Source organism: Mesoplodon bidens (genome assembly GCF_964165515.1).
Source record: "Mesoplodon bidens genome assembly, chromosome: 12".
Classification (NCBI taxonomy): domain Eukaryota; kingdom Metazoa; phylum Chordata; class Mammalia; order Artiodactyla; family Ziphiidae; genus Mesoplodon; species Mesoplodon bidens.
Window position 1 is genome coordinate 63,304,028 of NC_138168.1, and position 15,849 is coordinate 63,319,876.

Here is a 15,849-nt window from a genome sequence, read left to right on the forward strand (position 1 = left end):
TGTCTAAAGATAGTGGTTCTTAAATGTTTGGCCTCAATATCCCTCTATAATCTTAAAAGTTACTGAGAGTCCTAAAGAGATTTTGTTTATGTGGGTTCTATCTATTGCTATTATTTCTGTTAATATTAGATATCAAAACTAAGCAATGAAAAAAGTGCTTAATGATTGATTCATTTAAAATAACAATCATAAGTTCATTACATACTAATAACTTACCTTTATAGAAAATAACCATATTTTCCAAACTAAAAAATTAGTAAGAACAGTGACATTTTTACATTTTTGCAAGACTCCTTCGTGTCTAGATCAATAAAAGAAAGCTGGGTACTCATATCTGTATCTCCATCTGTTGTGATTCGTTGCTTTGATTCAAGTTTATGCGGAAAATCTGTCCTCACACAAATAGGTAGTAGTTGGAAAAGGGAGGGGTATTTTAATAGCCCTTTCAGATAGTTGTGGCTATTCTTCTCTGACAGAAATCAAAAAAGTTAGTTACAGTGTGGAATCTTAAAACATATCAATGAACTTTCATACTCTTACTTTAAAATCCACTGAGCTGTCCTATATTTTGACTGTATCTTTATCCTGCAGAATCACACATATATCGTTTGGAACATATTATTAGTTCACTAAGTTTTGCCGATCATACAAATGTTGATCTATTTTATTATTTGTATACAGATGATATGTATATTAAAACATTTAATATCACATACCATCTCACCATCTGTCTCATCAGAAGTCTGAACATGTTGGAAAGCTGTCAAACTCAAAGTGACCGATTTAAGTTTACCAAAATCCTAATTTTCACTTTCACTCAAATTTTATCATGGGTATAAAAAACTGTCAGTAGTTTTCTCTAAGGTAATAGGATAACTTCAATTCATTTCTGAGAAAATGTCTGACAAATCAAGTTTAAATAACTATAGTTTGTCTGTCAATCATTTTTCAAAAGAAAATCATGTTCCGTGAAGAAATACAGCTACACGTGGAACAACTCCTACAGAACACCTACTGAACGCTGGCAGAAGACCCCAGACCTCCCAAAAGGCAAGAAACTCCCCACATACCTGGGTAGGGCAAAGCGGAGAGATCCCCACACAGAGGATCGGTGCCGAGCGGCACTCACCAGCCCGAGAGGCTTGTCTGCTCGCCCGCCGGGGAGCGCAGCGCTGGAAGCTGAGGCTCGGGCTTCGGTCAGAGCGCAGGGAGAGGACTGGGGCTGGCGGCGAGAACTCAACCTGAAGGGGGCTAATGTGCCACAGCTAGCCGGCAGGGAGTCCGGGAAAACTCTGGAGCTGCCGAAGAGGCAAGAGACTTTTTCTTCCCTCTTGGTTTCCTGGTGCGCGAGGAGAGGGGATTAAGAGCGCTGCTTAAAGGGGCTCCACAGACGGGCGCGAGTCACGACTGAAAGCGCGGAGCCCAGGGACGGGCGTGGGACGCTGGGGCTGCTGCTGCCGCCGACAAGAAGCCTGTGTGCGAGCGCAGGTCACTGCCAACACCGCCCTTCCGGGAGCCTGTGCAGCCCGCCACTGCCGGGGTCCCGGGATCCAGGGGCGGCTTCCCCGGGAGAACGCACGGCGCGCCTCGGGCTGGTGCAACGTCACGCCGACCTCTGCCGCTGCAGGCTTGCCCCGCACTCCGTGCCCCTCCCTCCCGCCCGGCCTGAGTGAGCCAGAGTCCCCGAAGAGGCTGCTCCTTTAACCCTGTCCTGTCTGAGCGAAGAACAGACGCCCTCCGGCGACCTACACGCAGAGGTGGGGCCAAAACCAAAGCTGAGACCCAGGAGCTCTGAGAACAAAGAAGAGAAAGGGAAACCTCTCCCAGCAGCCTCAGAAGCAGCGGATTAAAGCTCCACAATCAACTTGATGTACCCTGCATCTGTGGAATACATGAATAGACAACACATCATCCCAAATTGAGGAGCCCGGAGTCAGTGCTGTGCCTCTGAGGTGGGAGAGCCAACTTCAGGACACTGGTCCACAAGAGACCTCCCAGCTCCACATAATATCAAATGGCGAAAATCTTCCAGAGATCTCAGTCTCAACACCAACACCCAGCTTCACTCAACGACCAGCAAGCTACAGTGCTGGACACCCTAAGCCAAACAACTAGCAAGACAGGAACACAACGCCACCCATTAGCAGAGAGGTGGCCTAAAATCATAAAAAGTGCGCAGACACCCCAAAACACACCACCAGACGTGGACCTGCCCACCAGAGAGACAAGATCCAGCCTCATCCACCAGAACACAGGCACTAGTCCCCTCCACCAGGAAGCCTACACAACCCACTAAACCAACCTTAGCCACTGGGGACAGACACCAAAAACAACGGGAACTACGAACCTGCAGCCTGCAAAAAGGAGACCCCAAACACAGTAACATAAGCAAAATGAGAAGACAGAAAAACACACAGCAGGAGAAGGAGCAAGATAAAAACCCACCAGACCTAACAAATGAAGAGGTAATAGGCAGTCTACCTGAAAAAGAATTCAGAATAATGATGGTAAAGATGATCCAAGATTCTATTTCCCAGATCCAAAATCTTGGAAATAGAATAGACAAAATGCAAGAAACAGTTAACAAGGACCTAGAAGAACTAAAGATGAATCAAGCATCGATTAAAAACACAATACATGAAATAAAAAATACTCTAGATGGGATAAATAGCAGAATAACTGAGGCAGAAGAACGGATAAGTGAGGTGGAAGATAAAATAGTGGAAATAACTGCTGCAGAGCAAAATAAAGAAAAAAGAATGAAAAGAACAGAGGACAGTCTCAGAGACCTCTGGGACAACATTAAACGCACCAACATTCGAATTATAGGGTTTCCAGAAGAAGAAGAGAAAAAGAAAGGGACTGAGAAAATATTTGAAGAGATTAGAGTTGAAAACTTCCCTAATATGGGAAAGGAAATAGTTAATCAAGTCCAGGAGGCACAGAGAGTCCCATACAGAATAAATCCAAGGAGAAATAAGCCAAGACACATATTAATCAAACTGTCAAAAATTAAGCACAAAGAAATCATATTAAAAGCAGCAAGGCAAAAACAACAAATAACACACAAGGGAATCCCCATCAGGATAACAGCTGATCTCTCAGCAGAAACTCTACAAGCCAGAAGGGAGTGGCAGGACATAATTAAAGGGATGAAGGAGAAAAACCTGCAACCAAGATTACTCTACCCAGCAAGGATCTCATTCAGATTTGATGGAGAAATTAAAACGTTTACAGACAAGCAAAAGCTGAGAGAGTTCAGCACCACCAAACCAGTTTTACAACAAATGCTAAAGGAACTTCTCTAGGCAAGAAACACAACAGAGGGAAAAGACCTACAATAACGAACCCAAAACAATTAAGAAAATGGGAATAGGAACATACATATCGATAATTACCTTAAATGTAAATGGACTAAATGCTCCCACCAAAAGACACAGATTGGCTGAATGGATACAAAAACAAGACCCATATATATGCTGTCTACAAGAGACCCACTTCAGACCTAGAGACACATACAGACTGAAAGTAAGGGGATGGAAAAAGAAATTCCATGCAAATGGAAACCAAAAGAAAGCTGGAGTAGCAATTCTCATATCAGACAAAATAGACTTTAAAATAAAGACTACTAGAAGAGACAAAGAAGGACACTACATAATGATCAAGGGATCGATCCAAGAAGAAGATATAACAATTGTAAATATTTATGCACCCAACATAGGAGCACCTCAATACATAAGGCAAATACTAACAGCCATAAAAGGAGAAATCGACAGTACCACACTCATAGTAGGGGACTTTAACACCCCACTTTCACCAATGGACAGATCATCCAAAATGAAAATAAATAAGGAAACACAAGCTTTAAATGATACATTAAACAAGATGGACTTAATTGATATTTATAGGACATTCCATCCAAAAACAACAGAATACACATTTTTCTCAAGTGCTCATGGAACATTCTCCAGGATAGATCATATCTTGGGTCACAAATCAAGCCTTGGTAAATTTAAGAAAATTGAAATTGTATCAAGTATCTTTTCCGACCACAATGCTATGAGACTAGATATCAATTACAGGAAAAGAGCTGTAAAAAATACAAACACATGGAGGCTAAACAATACACTACTTAATAACGAAGTGATCACTGAAGAAATCAAAGAGGAAATTAAAAAATACCTAGAAACAAATGACAATGGAGACACGACGACCCAAAACCTATGGGATGCAGCAAAAGCAGTTCTAAGAGGGAAGTTTATAGCAATACAATCCCACCTTAAGAAACAGGTAACATCCCGAATAAACAACCTAACCTTGCACCTAAAGCAATTAGAGAAAGAAGAACAAAAACATCCCAAAGTTAGCAGAAGGAAAGAAATCATAAAAATCAGATCAGAAATAAATGAAAAAGAAATGAAGGAAACGATAGCAAAGATCAATAAAACTAAAAGCTGGTTCTTTGAGAAGATAAACAAAATTGATAAACCATTAGCCAGACTCATCAAGAAAAAAAGGGAGAAGACTCAAATCAATAGAATTAGAAATGAAAAAGGAGAAGTAACAAGTGGCACTGCAGAAATACAAAAGATCATGAGAGATTACTATAAGCAACTCTATGCCAATAAAATGGACAACCTGGAAGAAATGGTCAAATTCTTAGAAATGCACAACCTGCCAAGACTGAATCAGGAAGAAATAGAAAATATGAACAGACCAATCACAAGCACTGAAATTGAAACTGTGATTAAAAATCTTCCAACAAACAAAAGCCCAGGACCAGATGGCTTCACAGGCGAATTCTATCAAGCATTTAGAGAAGAGCTAACACTTATCCTTCTGAAACTCTTCCAAAATATAGCAGAGGGAGGAACACTCCCAAACTCATTCTACGAGGCCACCATCACCTTGATACCAAAACCAGACAAGGATGTCACAAAGAAAGAAAACTACAGGCCAATATCACTGATGAACATAGATGCAAAAATCCTCAACAAAATACTAGCAAACAGAATCCAACAGCACATTAAAAGGATCATACACCATGATCAAGTGGGGTTTATTCCAGGAATGCAAGGATTCTTCAATATACGCAAATCAATCAGTGTGATACACCATATTAACAAATTGAAGGAGAAAAGCCATATGATCATCTCAATAGATGCAGAGAAAGCTTTCGACAAAATTCAACACCCATTTTTGATAAAAACCCTGCAGAAAGTAGGCATAGAGGGAACTTTCCTCAACATCATAAAGGCCATATATGACAAACCCACAGCCAGCATCGTCCTCAATGGTGAAAAACTGAAACCATTTCCACTAAGATCAGGAACAAGGCAAGGTTGCCCACCCTCACCACTCTTATTCAACCTAGTTTTGGAAGTTTTAGCCACAGCAATCAGAGAAGAAAAGGAAATAAAAGGAATCCAAATCGGAAAAGAAGAAGTAAAGCTGTCACTGTTTGCAGTTGACATGATACTATACATAGAGAATCCTAAAGATGCTACCAGAAAACTACTAGAGCTAATCAATGAATTTGGTAAAGTTGCAGGATACAAAATTAATGCACAGAAATCTCTGGCATTCCTATATAGTAATGATGAAAAATCTGAAACTGAAATCAAGGAAACACTCCCATTTACCATTGCAACAAAAAGAATAAAATATCTAGGAATAAACCTACCTAAGGAGACAAAAGACCTGTATGCAGAAAATTATAAGACACTGATGAAAGAAGTTAAACATGATACAAATAGATGGAGAGATGTACCATGTTCTTGGATTGGAAGAATCAACATTGTGAAAATGACTCTACTACCCAAAGCAATCTACAGATTCAATGCAATCCCTATCAAACTACCACTGGCATTTTTCACAGAACTAGAGCAAAAAATTTCACAATTTGTATGGAAACACAAAAGACCCCGAATAGCCAAAGCAATCTTGAGAACGAAAAATGGAGCTGGAGGAATCAGGCTCCCTGACTTCAGACTATACTACAAAGCTACAGTAATCAAGACAGTATGGTACTGGCACAAAAACAGAAAGATAGATCAATGGAACACGACAGAAAGCCCAGAGATAAACCCACGCACCTATGGTCACCTTATCTTTGATAAAGGAGGCAGGAATGTACAGTGGAGAAAGGACAGTCTCTTCAATAAGTGGTGCTGGGAAAACTGGATAGGGACATGTAAAAGTATGAGATTAGATCACTCCCTAACACCATACACAAAAATAAGCTCAAAATGGATTAAAGACCTGAATGTAAGGCCAGACACTATCAAACTCTTAGAGGAAAACATAGGCAGAACACTCTATGACATAAATCACAGCAAGATCCTTTTGGACCCACCTCCTAGAGAAATGGAAATAAAGACAAAAATAAACACATGGGACCTAATGAAACTGAAAAGCTTTTGCACAGCAAAGGAAACCATAAACAAGACCAAAAGAAAACCCTCAGAATGGGAGAAAATATTTGTAAATGAAGCAACTGACAAAGGATTAATCTCCAAAATTTATAAGCAGCTCATGCAGCTCAATAACAAAAAAACAAACAACCCAATCCAAAAATGGGCAGAAGACCTAAATAGACATTTCTCCAGAGAAGATATACAGATTGCCAACAAACACATGAAAGGATGCTCAACATCTTTGCTCATTAGAGAAATGCAAATCAAAACTACAATGAGATATCATCTCACACCAGTCAGAATGGCCATCATCAAAAAATCTAGAAACAATAAATGCTGGAGAGGGTGTGGAAAAAAAGGAACACTCTTGCACTGCTGGTGGGAATGTGAATTGGTACAGCCACTATGGAGAACGGTATGGAGGTTCCTTAAAAAACTACAAATAGAGCTACCATATGACCCAGCAATCCCACTACTGGGCATATACCCTGAGAAAACCATAATTCAAAAAGAGACATGTACCAAAATGTTCATAGCAGCCCTATTTACAATAGCCCGGAGATGGAAACAACCTAAGTGTCCATCATTGGATGAATGGGTAAAGAAGATGTGGCACATATATACAATGGAATATTACTCAGCCATAAAAAGAAATGAAATTGAGCTATTTGTAATGAGGTGGATAGACCTAGAGTCTGTCATACAGAGTGAAGTAAGTCAGAAAGAGAAAGACAAATACTGTATGCTAACACATATATATGGAATTTAAGAAAAAAAAATGTCATGAAGAATATAGGGGTAAGACAGGAATAAAGACACAGACCTACTAGAGAATGGACTTGAGGATATGGGGAGGGGTAAGGGTAAACTGTGACAAAGTGAAAGAGCGGCATGGACATATATACACTACCAAACGTAAGGTAGATAGATAGTGGGAAGCAGCCGCATAGCACAGGGAGATCAGCTCGGTGCTTTGTGACCGCCTGGAGAGGTGGGATAGGGAGGGTGGGAGGGAGACACAAAAGGGAAGGGATATGGAAACATATGTATATGTATAACTGACTAAATTTGTTATAAAGCAAAAAAATTAAAAAAAAAAAAAGAAAATCATGTTCCGTGAAGAAAAGCGTTTAGTGCAGCTCTAACTCGAAAAGATCACAAAGTGCTTTTCCTCGAGACAACCATCATATTTTAGCAGAAGAGCAATGCGCTTAAAGGTTGTACTTTAATAACACTAATACTTTTTACTGTTTCACCAAAAGCATCTTAAGTAAAACTGAACTTTTTAAAAACTGCAAGTACACGGTAGTGAGGAGATGATCACTACTAGTATAGTTTGAGGTCACTGCCCTGGAGTCATGCTACAGCACAAGAAGTTTTAACCCTGTTGCTTTTGCACTGAGTAGGTCAACACAATGTAAAAAGCAAATAATATTAATATTATAATGAAAGTAATTTTTACATTGCAGACTACTACAAGGGTTTCTGGAAGCTTAGGGGTCTGGGAACCACATTTTGAGAAGTGATGCTTAAAGGTATCTTTTGGTGTGACTTTGTATTTTTTACATTCCCTTTCACTTGCTTTTGAGCAATACAGCAGCTTTTCAGAGGACATTTTCACTCAATCTATTGCCAGCCATTTTTCTAGATGCCATTGATTACTACTGCCATGTTACTTGAAATCAATTTTGCCCATCCACATGGTTGATGCAGAACTTCAGAAAGTCATGGAAGTAAAGGTTATGTTTAAGGTTGTAAGAATTTAATGAGAAGATATCTGTAAAGTACTTGCCCCAGGGCCTGGCACTTGTTAAGACGCCAGAGTCTGTTTTGTGCAGTAGGCCTTCAAGAAATATTTCCTGTACTTAGTCAGGCTTTCGGGGGAAAATTATGGGGTCTAGGCATCTGTGGGATATCCAAGAGTAGATAGATATTTGGAGATGTGTACTTTATGCTCTACATACAGGACTGGAAATATATAGTTGAAGCCATCAGCATATAGATCATAACTGAACCATGTGAAAGGATAAGATTGTCCAGAAAGAAAATATAATGGGTAAGATAAGGGAGCCTAGACTTAAGTACAGAAGAACACCAAATTTAATAAACAGTCAGAAACATTAGGCCCACAGTGAGACAGAGGTAGCCTGGCCAATATTCTTTTGATAAATTTTATTGATAAATCACTAAGCATTACTCACCCTGTATCAAACCTTGTGATAGACCCTCTAGGGAAAAAAAAAACCCACACAAACTCTGATTATTAAAATGAGGTAAGACCAGTAATTGCAGGATCCTTGTGACCCAAACTGAAGCATATCCTGAAGCCATTTCAGTATTTTCAGGTTTTTATCAGGAAAAAAAATCTCATTTAGAACTGAGATTAAATAAGGAAAAGATAAAGAGAGGACTATGGAGTTAGTAATACAAAGGGTCCAAAAGAGGAAATAATAATTAGCCTGAAAAGATGACAAATTATTTCACATTCTTTGGAAAGAGACAGCTAGATGACAATGGTTAATGAGCTGTCAAGTTACAGCTGGCTTCCTCTGGCACTTTCTGGGAACCCTCTTAATCCAGAAGGGGATGGGATGGGCACAATGGCTTGGCAGAGGTGAGGCTGAGCAGATGGAGAATCCCTTCACAAGAGTAATCGTAACAGCTTAAAAGAACACTCCAGTACAACAAAAAGAATAAAATACCTAGGAATAAATCTACCTAAGGAGACAAAAGACCTGTATGCAGAAAACTATAAGACACTGATGAAAGAAATTAAAGATGATACAAACAGATGGAGAGATATACCATGTTCTTGGATTGGAAGAATCAACATTGTGAAAATGACTATACTAGCCAAAGCAATGTACAGATTCGGTGCAATCCCTATCAAACTAGCAATGGCATTTTTCACAGAACTAGAACAAAAAATTGCACAATTTGTATGGAGACAAAAAAGACCCCAAATAGCCAAAGCAATCTTGAGAAAGAAAAATGGAGCTGGAGGAATCAGGCTCCCTGACTTCATATTATACTACAAAGCTACAGTAATCAAGACAGTATGGTACTGGCACAAAAACAGAAATATAGATCAATGGAACAGGATAGAAAGCCCAGAGGTAAACCCACCCACATATGGTCACCTTATCTTTGATAAAGGAGGCAAGAGTATACAATGGAGAAAAGACAGCCTCTTCAATAAGTGGTGCTGGAGGACCTTCAAGATGGCAGAGGAGTAAGACGTGGAGATCACCTTCCTCCCCACAAATACATCAGAAATACATCTACATGTGGAACAACTCTGACAGATCACCTACTGAATGCTGGCAGAAGACCTCAGACTTCCCAAAAGGCAAGAAACTCCCCGCATACTTGGATAGGGAAAAAGAAAAAAGAAAAAACAGAGACGAAAGAATAGGGATGGGATCTACACCTCTGGGAGGGAGCAGTGAAGGAGAAAAAGTTTCCACACACTAGGAAGCCCCTTCACTGGTGGAAACAGGGTGGGGGCAGGGGGAAGCTTCGGAGCCATGGAGGATAGCACAGCAACAGGGGTGCAGAGGGCAAAGCAGAGAGATTCCCTCACAGAGGATCGATGCTGACCTGCATTCACAGCCTGAGGCTTGTCTGCTCACCCACCAGGGCAGGTGAGGGCTGGGAGCTGAGTCTTAGGCTTCGGAGTTCAGATCCCAGGGAGAGGACTGGGGTTGGCTCCGTGAACACAGCCTGAAGGGGGCTAGTGCACCACAACTAGCTGGGAGAGAGTCTGGGAAAAAGTCTGGAACTGCCTAAGAGTCAAGAGACCATTGTTTCAGGGTGCACAAGGAGAGGAGATTCAGAGCACTGCCTAAACGAGCTTCAGAGACGGATGTGAACCACTGCTATCAGCGTGGACACCAGAGAAGGGCATGAAACACTAAGCCTGCTGCTGCAGCCACGAAGAATCCATACCTCCCCTCCCGGCAGACTGTACAACCCACCACAGCCAGGGTCCTGTGGTCCAGGGACAACTTCTGTGGGAAAACACATGGTGCACCTCAGACCATTGCAGAGTCACGCTGGTCTATGCCGCCACAGCCTTGCCCCACATTTCATACCCCTCCCTCCCCCAGGCCTGAGTGAGCCAGAGCCCCCTATTCAGCCACTGCTTTAACCCCCTCCTGTCTGGGCAAAGAACAAACGCCAGAGGGCAACCTACATGCAGAGACGGGGCCAAATCCAAAGCTGAACCCCAGGAGCTGTGCGAACAAAGAAAAGAAAGGAAAATTTCTCCATGCAGCCTCAGGAGCAGTGGATTAAATCTCCCCAATCAACTTGATGTACCCTGCATCTGTGGAATTCCTGAATAGACAGCGAATCATCCCAAAACTGAGGTGGTGGAATTTGGGAGCAACTATAGACTTAGGGTTTACTGTATGCGACTGACTAGTCTCTGATTTTTCTGTTTATCTTAGTAGAGTTTTTAGTGCTTGTTATCATTGGTGGATTTGGTTATTGATTTTGTTGCTCTCTTCTTTTTTTAAAATATTTTTATTTTAATAATATTTTTATTTTTATAACTTTTTTTTTCTTTTTTTCTCCCTTTTCCTCTGAGCCATGTGGCTGACAGGGTCTTGGTGCTCTGGACGGGTGACAGGCCTGAGCCTCTGAGGTGGGAGAGCCAAGTTTAGGACATTGGACCACCAGAGACCTCCCGGCCCCACATAATATCAATCAGCAAGAGCTCTCCCAGAAACCTCCATCTCAACGCTAAGACCCAGCTCCACTCAACGACCAGCAAGCTCCAGTTCTGGGCACCCCATGCCAAACAACTAGCAAGACAGGAACACAACCCCACCCATTAGCAGAGAAGCTGCCTAAAATCATAATAAGTTCACAGACATGCCAAAACACAGCACTGGACTCAGTCCTGCCCACCAGAAAGACAAGATCCAGCCTCATCCACCAGAACACAGGCACCAGTCCCCTCCACCAGGAAGCCTACACAACCCACTGAACCAACCTTACCCACTGGGGGCAGACACCAAAAACAAAGGGAACTATGAACCTGCAGCCTGCGAATAGGAGACCCCAAACACAGTAAGTTAAGGGAAAAGAGAAGACAGAGAAACATGCAGCAGATGAAGGAGCAGAGTAAAAACCCATCAGACCAAACAAATGAAGAGGAAATAGGCAGTCTACCTGCAAAAGAATTCTACGATCTAAAATCTTGGAAATAGAATTGTGAAAATACAAAAAAACATTTAACAAGGACCTAGAAGACCTAGGGAGCAAACAAACAATGATGAACAACACAATAAATGAAATTTAAAATTCTCTAGAAGGAATCAATAACAGAATAACTGAGGCAGAAAATGGAGAAGTGACCTGGAAGATAAAATAGTGGAAACAACTGCCGCAGAGCACAATAAAGAAAAAAGAATGAAAATAATTGAGGACAGGCTCAGAGATCTCTGGTACAACATTAAACGCACCAACATTCTAATTATAGGGGTCCCAGAAGAAGAAGAGAAAAAGAAATGGACTGAGATAATATTTGAAGAGATTATAGTTGAAAACTTCCCTAACATGGGAAAGGAAATATCCATCAAGTCCAGGAAGCACAGAGAGTCCTGTACAGGATAAATCCAAGGAGAAACCTGCCAAGACAAATATTAATCAAACTATCAAAAATTAAATACAAAGAAAACATATTAAAAGCAGCAAGGGAAAAGCAACAAATAACATAAAAGGGAATCCCCATAAGGTTAACAGGTGATCTTTCAGCAGAAATTCTGCAAGCCAGAAGGGAGTGGCAGGACATATTTAAACTGATGAAAGGGAAAAACCTACAAACAAGATTACTCTACTCAGCAAGGATCTCATTCAGATTCAGTGGGGAAACTAAAACCTTTACAGACAAGCAAAAGCTAAGAGAATTCAGCACCACCAAACCAGCTTTACAACAAATGCTAAAGGAACTTCTCTAGGCAGGAAACACAAGAGAAGAAAAAGACCTCCAATAACAAACCCAAAACAATTAAAAAAATGGTACTAGGAACATACATATTGATAATTACCTTAAATGTAAATGGATTAAATGCTCCAACCAAAAGACAGACTGGCTGAAAGGATACAAAAACAAGACCCATATATATGCTGTCTGCAAGAGACCCACTTCAGACCTAGGGACAAATACAGACTGAAAGTGAGGGCATGGAAAAAGATCTTCCTTGCAAATGGAAATCAAAAAAAAGCTAGAGTAGCAATTCTCATATCAGAAAAAATAGACTTTAAAATAAAGACTATTACAACAGACAAAGAAGGACACTACATAATGATCAGGGGATCCATCCAAGAAGAAGATATAACAGTTGTACATACTTATGCACCAAACATAGGAGCACCTCAATACATAAGGTAAATGCTAACAGCCATAAAAGTGGAAATCAACAGTAACACAATAATAGTAGGAGACTTTAACACCCCACTTCCACAAATGGACAGATCATCAAAAATGAAATATATAAGGAAACAAAAGTGTTAAATGACACATTAAACAAGACGGACTTAACTGGTATTTATAGGACATTCCATCCAAAAACAACAGAATACACTTTCTTCTCAAGTGCTCATGGAACATTCTCCAGGATAGATCATATCTTGGGTCACAAATCTAGCCTTGTAAATTTAAGAAAATTGAAATTGTATCAAATATCTTTTCTGACCACAGTGCTGTGAGACTAGATATTAATTACAGGAAAAAAAAAAACGTAAAAAATACAAACACATGGAGGCTAAGCAATACACTACTAAATAACCAAGAGATCACTGAATAAATCAAAGAGGAAATCATAAAATACCTAGAAACAAATGACAATGAAAACACGATGACCCAAAACCTACGGGATGCAGCAAAAGCAGTTCTAAGAGGGAAGTTTATAACAATACAATCCTACCTCAAAAACAAGAAAACTCTCAAATAAACAACCTAACTTTTCACCTAAAGCAATTAGAGAAAGAGGAACAAAAAAAAATCCAAAGTTAACAGAAAGAAAGAAATCATAAAGATCAGATCAGAAATAAAGAAAACAATAGCAGAGATCAATATAATTAAAAGCTGGTTCTTTGAGAAGATAAACAAAATTGATAAACCATTAGTCAGACTCATCAAGAAGAAAAGGGAAAAGATTCAAATCAACAGACTTCGAAATGAAAAAGAAGTAACAATACTGCAGAATACAAAGTATCATGAGAGACTACTACAAGCAACTATATGCCAATAAAATGGACAACCTGGAAGAAATGGACAAATTCTTAAAAAAACACAACCTTCCGAGACTGAACCAGGAAGAAACAGAAAATATAAGCAGACAAATCACAAGTACTGAAATTGAAACTGTAATTAAAAATCTTCCAACAAACAAAAGCCCAGGACCAGATGGCTTCATAGGCGAATTCTATCAAACATTTAGAGAAGAGCTAACATCGATCCTTCTCAAACTCTTCCAAACTATAGCAAAGGGAGGAACACTCCCAAACTCATTCTATGAGGCCACCATCACCGTGATATCAAAACCAGACGAAGATGTCACAAGAAAAGAAAACTACAGGACAATATCACTGATGAACATAGATGCAAAAATCCTCAACAAAATACTAGCAAACAGAATCCAACAGCCCATTAAAAGGATCATACACCATGATCAAGTGGGGTTTATCCCAGGAATGTAAGGGTTCTTCAATATATGCAAATCAATCAATGTGATACACCATATTAACAAACTGAAGGATAAAATCCATATGATCATCTCAATAGATGCAGAAAAAGCTTTGGACAAAATTCAACACCGATTTATGATAAAAACCCTCCAGAAAGTAGACATAGAGGAAACTTACCTCAACATAATAAAGGCCGTGTATGACAAACCCACAGCCAGCATCATTCTCAATGGTGAAAAACTGAAACCATTTCCACTAAGATCAGGAACAAGACAAGGTTGCCCACTCTCACCACTATTATTCAACATAGTTTTGGAAGTTTTAGCCACAGCAATCAGAAAGAAAAGGAAGTAAAAGGGATCCAGATCAGAAAAGAAGAAGTAAAACTGTCACTGTTTGCAGATGACATGATACTATACACAGAGAATCCTAAAGATGCTACCAGAAAACTACTAGAGCTAATCAATGAATTTGGTAAAGTAACAGGATACAAAATTAATGCACAGAAATCTCTTGCATTCCTATACATTAATGATGAAAAATGTGCAAGAGAAATTAAGGAAACACTCCCATTTACCTTTGCAACAAAAAAAGAATAAAATACCTAGGCATAAACCTACCTAAGGAGCCAAAAGACCTGTATGCAGAAAACTATAAGACACTGATGAAAGAAATTAAAGATGATACAAACAGATGGAGAGATATACCATGTTCTTGAATTGGAAGAATCAACATTGAAAATGACTATACTATCCAAAGCAATCTACAGATTCAATGCAATCCCTATCAAACTACCAATTGCATTTTTCACAGAACTAGAACAAAAAAATTGCACAATTTGTATGGAAACACAAAAGACCCCAAAGAACCAAAGCAATTATGAGAAAGAAAAACAGAGCTGGTGCAATCAGGCTCCCTGACTGCAGACTATACTAGAAAGCTACAGTAATCAAGACAGTATAGTACTGGCACAAGAACAGAAATATAGATCAATGGAACAGGATAGAAAGCCCAGAGATAAACCCATGCACATATGGTCACCTTATCTTTGATAAAGGAGGAAAGAGTATACAATGGAGAAAAGACAGCCTCTTCAATAAGTGGTGCTGGGAAAACTGGACAGCTACATGTAACAGAATGTAATTAGAACACTCCCTAACACCATACACAAAAATAAACTCAAAACGGATTAGAGACCTAAATGTAAGGCCAGACACTATAAAACTCTTAGAGGAAAACATAGGCAGAACACTCTATGACATAAATCACAGCTAGATCCTTTTCGACCCACCTCCTAGAGGAATAGAAATAAAAACAAAAATAAACAAATGGGACCTAATGAAACTTAAAAGCTTTTGCACAGCAAAGGAAAACATAAACAAGATGAAAAGACGACACTCAGAATGGGAGAAAATATTTGCAAATGAAGCAACTGACAAAGGATTAATCTCCAATATATACAAGCAGCTCATGCAGCTCAATATCAAAAAAACAAACAACCCAATCCAAAAATGGGCAGAAGACCAAAATAGACATTTCTCCAAAGAAGATATACAGATTGCCAACAAACACATGAAAGGGTGCTCAACATCATTAATCATTAGAGAAATGCAAATCAAAACTGCAGTGAGGTATCACTTCACACCAGTCAGAATGGCCATCATCAAAAAATCTACAAACAATAAATGCTGGAGAGTGTCAGTTCTCAATACATTTATTTCCAATGTTATTTTTC